The 6,832-nt window shown below is 45.9% G+C and overlaps 1 protein-coding gene across 1 annotated transcript in view; it reads left to right on the forward strand.

The window, feature by feature from the left end:
• Positions 1–4,706: 4,706 nt before the first annotated feature.
• pcdh15b (protocadherin-related 15b) overlaps positions 4,707–6,832 on the forward strand; it is a 26,187-nt gene continuing 24,061 nt past the window's right edge. Inside the window, exon 1 of the mRNA XM_063003466.1 lies at positions 4,707–4,793. The gene's annotated coding sequence lies outside the window, so the exon portion shown is untranslated. The remainder of the gene's footprint in view (positions 4,794–6,832) is intronic.

The raw sequence follows: 6,832 nt of genomic DNA on the forward strand, positions 1-6,832 counted from the left end.
TAACAGCATGATTGCTGCACAAGGGTATCTCGTACTGACCTGGCTATCTCCAACCCTAAAACCACCTGTGACCCCCAAATAAAGTACAAATAACAGACCGGCGTCTCAGTCCGGCTGTAGGTGCGAGTTCAGACCTGCACTCCGGACCCAGTGGTTCTGATGTGTGTAGAACGAGCGTGATGCTGATCAGTGAATGAATGAATGATGATGAAAGCGTCGGTACGAAAGGAATTTTAAATGATTCACTGATTCAGCGAGATTAAATTATTTCAGTATCTTAAATTACTGTGAATAAGAAAATCTCTGAGTTAGACGTCCTTGAAGATGATTAGCTCTCAGAGAGAACGGCGTTCATGCGCGAAGGGAAAGAAGTAGAGATGAAAGAACGTCCAGAAATAAAAGCAAGATTATCAGTCGTTAAACTGTCCGATCTCACCATCAGACCTGCATCCTGTCTGATCTCCCGGTTTCTGACTACAGTGAAGCTCTCATCAGTACCAGATATGTCTGGGTCAGAGATCCGTATCGTGCACGGAGCATCATGCACCAATCTTCACTATCCCCCGTCTCTGTGCAGTACCATCGGTCAGCCAGCAGAGGTCATAACTGCAGCACTAAGTTGACCAGCTTTTTGAATCGCCAAAGTAAACCGTAAAAGCGACAGTAGCAAGAAACACCGAGACCGGTGCAACGAAACCGTCTCTTCACTCCTGAGACGTGAGACATGCACAGACTGCATCCGCTGACCCCGGTTCGGAACTGCTCGAATTGCTGGATCCTCGAGGAGCGTAAAATCCGCTCATACGGGCGTAACAATAAAATGCAAAGCTTCTACAAAGCTGTTAAATCAATTTATGAGCCAATAACCGCCTCCATCTGTCTGAATGGAGGTGCAGATGGAGCCGAGCTAATAAACGATTAAATCAGAGCGTCCGGATACGGAGCAGCGAGAACTTTAAACCTGCCTCATCATGGAGAACGTTCAGTCTTTAGCAGATGCTTTTATCCAAAGAGACTTACAGAGAGTTTAAGAGTTGCTCAAGGGTCCAACGGCGGCAGCCTGGCACTGGTGGGGCTTGAACCAGCAACTTTTTTGATTACTAGTTCAGTATGATATCACAGTACTGAAAATTGTTTTGGATAAGCATCTGCTAAATGCTGAAAATGTAAATGGTCAGGGTCACTGTGGGTGCAAATCACTAGACGAAAGGGAGGAAACACCCCGGACAGGTTGCCAGTAGGGTGATATATGGCCAGTAAATCCATATGGGGCCAGTAGAGCCATATAGGGCAAGTGGAGCCATATTGGGCCAGTATAGGGCCATAGAGGACCAGTAGAGCCATATATGGCCAGTAGAGCCATATTGGGCCAGTATAGGGCCATAGAGGACTAGTGGAGCAATATAGGGAAAGTAGAGTCATATATGGCCAGTAGAGCCATATAGGGCAGTTGTAGCCTAAGATCCTGGACTAGTAATCAAAAGGTTGCTGGTTCAAACCCCAGGTTGCCACTGTTGGGACCTTGATTGCTTAGACAATATACGTGACAGGGCGATATAGGACCTCAGTATGGGTAAAAAATAATCTATTATTATTATAATGAGTGATTTATTTGATTGTATTTATATATTATTTTGCATTATTAACCGATCAGCTAACATTTGTCTCAATTACACTCAAATAAAGTCGTTCTATAAAGACGTTGATCTGATTATTAAAATATAAAATCTTTTATTAGCCCCCAGAACATCCAGGGTTCAGCTCTGCTCCTGCCGTAATCTCCTCCGTTAACGACTCGGTGGTCACCGGTGGGCTGTTTCCCGTTTTGTCCTTTAATAATAGAAGAAACGACCCGTAGCACAGCTGTAACCTGAACTGCGCTCTGGAAATTGAATCGTCCGAGCTTTTGGACTAATTCAGGCCGAGCCGTCCGGCGCTAATTTATTTTACCTGCAAGCAGCGTAGGTCTTACCGATGTGGTGCTGAATCACACCCTGCTGGTCAGCGAAACGAGGAGGATCAGGGGTGAGGAAACGGGTTCGATATTTACAGACGAGAGGCCAAGAAGAGAGGCTTCAAGGATCAGTTTGAAAATAATAATAATGATAAAACAAATGATGAGCGTCGGCGATATTTCATGACATGAATCTATTGGTCAGTGAAGCGTAACAAGATGGTCCCGGCGGCCGGACTTCATTTCTCTGCGCCACTGGCTGGGTTTTAGGCAATTTGCATCAAAAATCAGACGGCGAGTCACTAAAGGACGAAGCAATTAAAATCCGACGCTCGTACGTCTGACTGGAGTCCGTCCGCCCGGAGACGAAGGGTCGAAGAGGTCGGAAAGTTTCACCATGATAATGTACGCCTATTTGAATTTGCATTTAGGGCTCAGGTGGCGCAGATCTGAGGATCTAGGGTTCAAAACTCAGTGGCGGCATCGGCTGGATGAGATCGGCTAACATCAGGGGATGGGTGGGGCCCGAAACAGCCTAGCCATTCACGTTTTTGGGATAGAAATAGGACAGCTGCGCCAGGAAAGGTATGAGGACCAGACCCACTGCACCGACTCCTAAATACAGGAGCAGCCGAAAATAAATAAATCTTTATAAAGGACAGTTTACAAACCACCAGTTTTGACCCCCTGTCCCATCTTTTTTGGAGTTGGCTTTTGCCACAAGCTCCTCCAATTCAGGTCAGAACTTTGGCCTTGGCCGGTCTGAGAGCTTAATTTTGTTTAATTTGGAGTCATTTATCAGTAAGGTCTTTTGATCGGATCCCTGTCCTGTTTATAATCAACGTCCCAACAGCACAGAGACCAGAAGTGATCGTTCATTAGGGTTTTCTGGGAGATTTCCAAAAGTCTTAGCCCCTGAGGGTTTAATTTGTGGCTGAAGCCTTGTGAATGGTGGCACAGTGGGTAGCACTGTCACCTAACAGCAAGAAGGTCCTGGGTTCGATTCCCAGATGGAGGGCTTATCCCCGTGTCTGTGTGCTCAGGTTTCCTTCCACAGTTCAAAGACACACAGCTACTAGAAATTACCCTGACAGTGTGTGTGTGTGTGTGTGTGTGTGTGTGTGTGTGTGTGTGTGTGTGTGTGTGTGTGTGGTCAGTGGTACTGGACTAGTAACTAGGTTCCCCTAATTGTAGGTCACTTAGAATTTCCTACAGTTTGCCCTGTGAATTGTACCCACCGAGACCCTGACCAGGATAACACAGTGGTAAAACCGACAATAAATAAAGGAAGGCGTCTAAGTACTTTTGGTCCTGTTGGGTCTCTCGATCGCTTGGATTGTTTATGGTCGCAATTTTTAATGTCACTAATTGTTATAAATATAAAATATGAATGTAAATATTCACCGTAAACGCCTCGACATGATATAATGCGTTCATCTTCCACAGACGACCAGATATCTTCACCTTGTTTGCAATAATACAGTAATTAAAATAGAAAAATAAAACTGCTCAGTGCATCTATAAACTTATAGTATGTTGTTGTAAATATTATTTAAATTGACGTTCCACTGCTCGCTGCATCACGGACAAACACGTCTATCAGTGGAACGTATTGTTTTGTTCTAAGAAACTCACACACACTTAAATCCTCCCCGTGAACATAAACAAGAGGAGGAAAAAGTGAAATCCATCACACGGCCGGGAGCAGATTATAGACCCTAAACATCACGCCCCTCTTTGTCGTAAATAAAGCGCCATTTCACGTCATTTTTATGGTGGAAGCATAAAAACGGATGTTAGCATAACGCTAAAAGTTTGCACTTCTGATTCTGTCACCGGTCGTTCAGCTCCCGGCACGATTACGTCCGTAAAAACTCCTCGAATCAGGGTCTCAGGGGGTGCTGGAGCCTATTCCGGCGCAAGGCACACAGTAACACCCTGGACGGGGCGCCAGTCCATCGCAGGGCACACACACACACACACACACACACACACACATTCACCTAGGGCAATTCAGTGTCTCCAATTAAACCGGAGCTCCCGGAGGAAACCCACACAGACACGGGGAGAACATGCAAACTCCGCACAGAAAGGACCCGGACCTTCTTGCTGTGAGGCGACAGTGCTACCCACCGAGCCACCGTGCCGCCCCCTGTTGCAAATTTGGCATGTAATTTGGCATGTAATTTCGATCGCTCGGATAATTAACCTTATAATATAATTATCTTATAATTAACCTTATAAGATAATTAACCCCCCCCCCCCAATAAATAAATAAGTAAAATAAAAAAAACAAAATCCAGTTGGTTTGTACCCCCTCCAATGTTCTATTCATGGCCCCAGTCTTGGTTTGTAAAAATATCGAACCCTTTAAAACGCGCCCGGCTGGTCTGGGTCGCTGCGATAATCGTTAGCGCGATATGTAAATGAGTCTGACGCACCGGCTGCTGATTGGTCGGCGCTCTGACGCGCACGTCAGTGCTGGTGTGAGACCTGCTGCTCAGCAAACCTGTGTGTCGGTGTGTAATGGGATTACTACTGGGATTTACGCACCGCCAGTCTGACGGACGCTTCTGGACGGTGGACGGGGGCGTTTTGCGACGTCGTTCGTTCCTCTGAATGAACTGAAATCGTCTCTGAGGTGTTTTTTGGAGGGAAGGGGGCAGAGTCGGAGCTTTAAGAGCTCACATGGGAGCGTTTGGATCGGTCCGGAGCGTTCCAGAGGGCGCTGGAGGGGTGTAGCGGTGGTGGAGGAGGATTTCTCACCATGTTCTCTCTTCTGAGACACTTTCACCTTGCATCGGAGTGACCCGGATTACCTGCTTCTCCTGCTAGCATGGTAAGACTTTTATATTTTGGGTTTATTGATGTATTTTGGTGCTGATTTTGGGTTCAACGCGGAGGAACCTGAAAGTAAACCGGCACTCTACCAGAGCTGATCGCTGTGACAAACCGGCACCATTTTTTATGCTTTTGGACCACAGGAGCACCTCCTAATTTTTCTTTTCTTTTCTTTCTGTGTGTAGGCATACATGATAACATATTATCGTACATCACACACACACACACACACACACACACACACACACACACACACGTATACACACACACACTCAGCTATTGGTTTCGTTTCTCACCTGCTAATGGTCCAAATGCGTAAAAGCGCAATTAAGTTTTATTGCCAGTATATCTGCCTATATACATGTGCAAGCCTACAATTTAAATATATCATCAATAAACCAGCTTTAGTGCAAGTCCAGGTAATCAAGAGGACTGTGGGATTACAGAGCAGGTCATCCTATTAACACAAATATCCCTCCACCAATCTGTTGCCCTGTTACAGTAAAAGTGCTTATCCAAAGCAAGGTGCGCACTCACCGCGGAGTCTAGTTGAGATTTAATATTTTTAATCAATTTAATATATTTAAATTTAAAGTAGGAGGTTCAAAATACTTTAATAGTTGCTAAATATTGTTTTTCTGTCTTGCTTCGACTCACAAGAATCATTAATGTAGTTAAATGATCAGGCAGCTTCTATCCAGGCGCTTCGACAAGCGGAAGATTCGGTTCACCACTCTCGGGTCACTTCAAGCTAAGATTCGGAGTCGATTCACTTTGTCCAGGGAATTCCAGGGGAATAAGCAACGTCTATTAAGAATGGTGTTGGGTCTGGCACTATTTTTACACTATTTTACACTATGTTAACCTTGCCATACGCAAAAACATTCAGACTTCAAGCCTAATTTGCTGTCAAAACAGCTCTGGACGCCACAAGCCACCTAAAGGATTCCTGTGGTGCCAGGTCACTACCTGCAAGTCCTTTAACTTCTGCCCTTGTGCATCCAGGTGGCATCTCTTCAACATGTAAACGATGCCCTTCTTGTATTGCTCTGATATCCAGTTCTGATGCATGCCCACATTCTTATCGTGGGCGCATTTGGCAGTTCTCAGGAGGTACCATGATGGGCACTTGGACTGACCTGCACACCTGTACACAAAAGGGTTGCAAAAAGGTTCTGAACGTGTGCAGTAGCGACCGCTTCTTTTCAACTGCACCAGGCAGGTTCATGTGGAGATCCATATCACGCACTGAGACTTACACACCGATCTCTGTTATCCCCCGTCTCTGCAGCAGTTAAGAGGAATTCCTACGACCCTCCCTCTCTCAGACGCAACAAACATCAAATCCACGACATAAAAACGTGTTCAGAAAGTCAAGGGGTGTGAAAACTTTCTGAGTCCACTGTATAAAAGTAGTGGCCCCAATTCCCATAAACACAAATTCTCCCAGAAGTGTGAAGACGTGTTATAGGAGCGAAGGGGAGGCATCCACATACTTTCGACCAAGCACCGCAGACCTTTCTGTTTCGCTTATTAAATCTGAACTGATTTTTTTGGTCCCCAAAAGCCGAACAGCCGTCGTCTGACCCCCGTTCCGGTCTCCTCTCCGCCGCTCTCATGGCACCGCCCCGCCCGTCTGGTTAAGCACGCTGGATTAAATCTAATTCATTCTGCTCTCAGGCGAACACAGTAAACGCTCGTTTAGCTGCAGCATCCTCATCAAGCATCAGGAGCTCGGGGACGGACGTCCCTCCGATTCTAAACACGAGGACCCAGATGGTACGTCATTAAAAATGAATGCTAGGCTTTCTAGCAGAGTCCTGAGTGCTAGCATTAAATAACAAACGCTGACGTGACAGACGCCGTGTTGAAGCTCAGACATCGGTCCTTCACACAGAACCCTGCGTTAGGTTTCTACAGTCCAGGTCACATGGTTCTCTCTCTGACGTAAAGTTGTTTACCCCAATTTCCCCCTAGTTTAGTCATATCCGTATTTTACTTCTACTGCTGCAGGGCACTCCAGACTCAAGTGTTCCT

The sequence above is a fragment of the Trichomycterus rosablanca genome, chromosome 10 (genome assembly GCF_030014385.1).
Source record: "Trichomycterus rosablanca isolate fTriRos1 chromosome 10, fTriRos1.hap1, whole genome shotgun sequence".
Taxonomy (NCBI): Eukaryota; Metazoa; Chordata; class Actinopteri; order Siluriformes; family Trichomycteridae; genus Trichomycterus; species Trichomycterus rosablanca.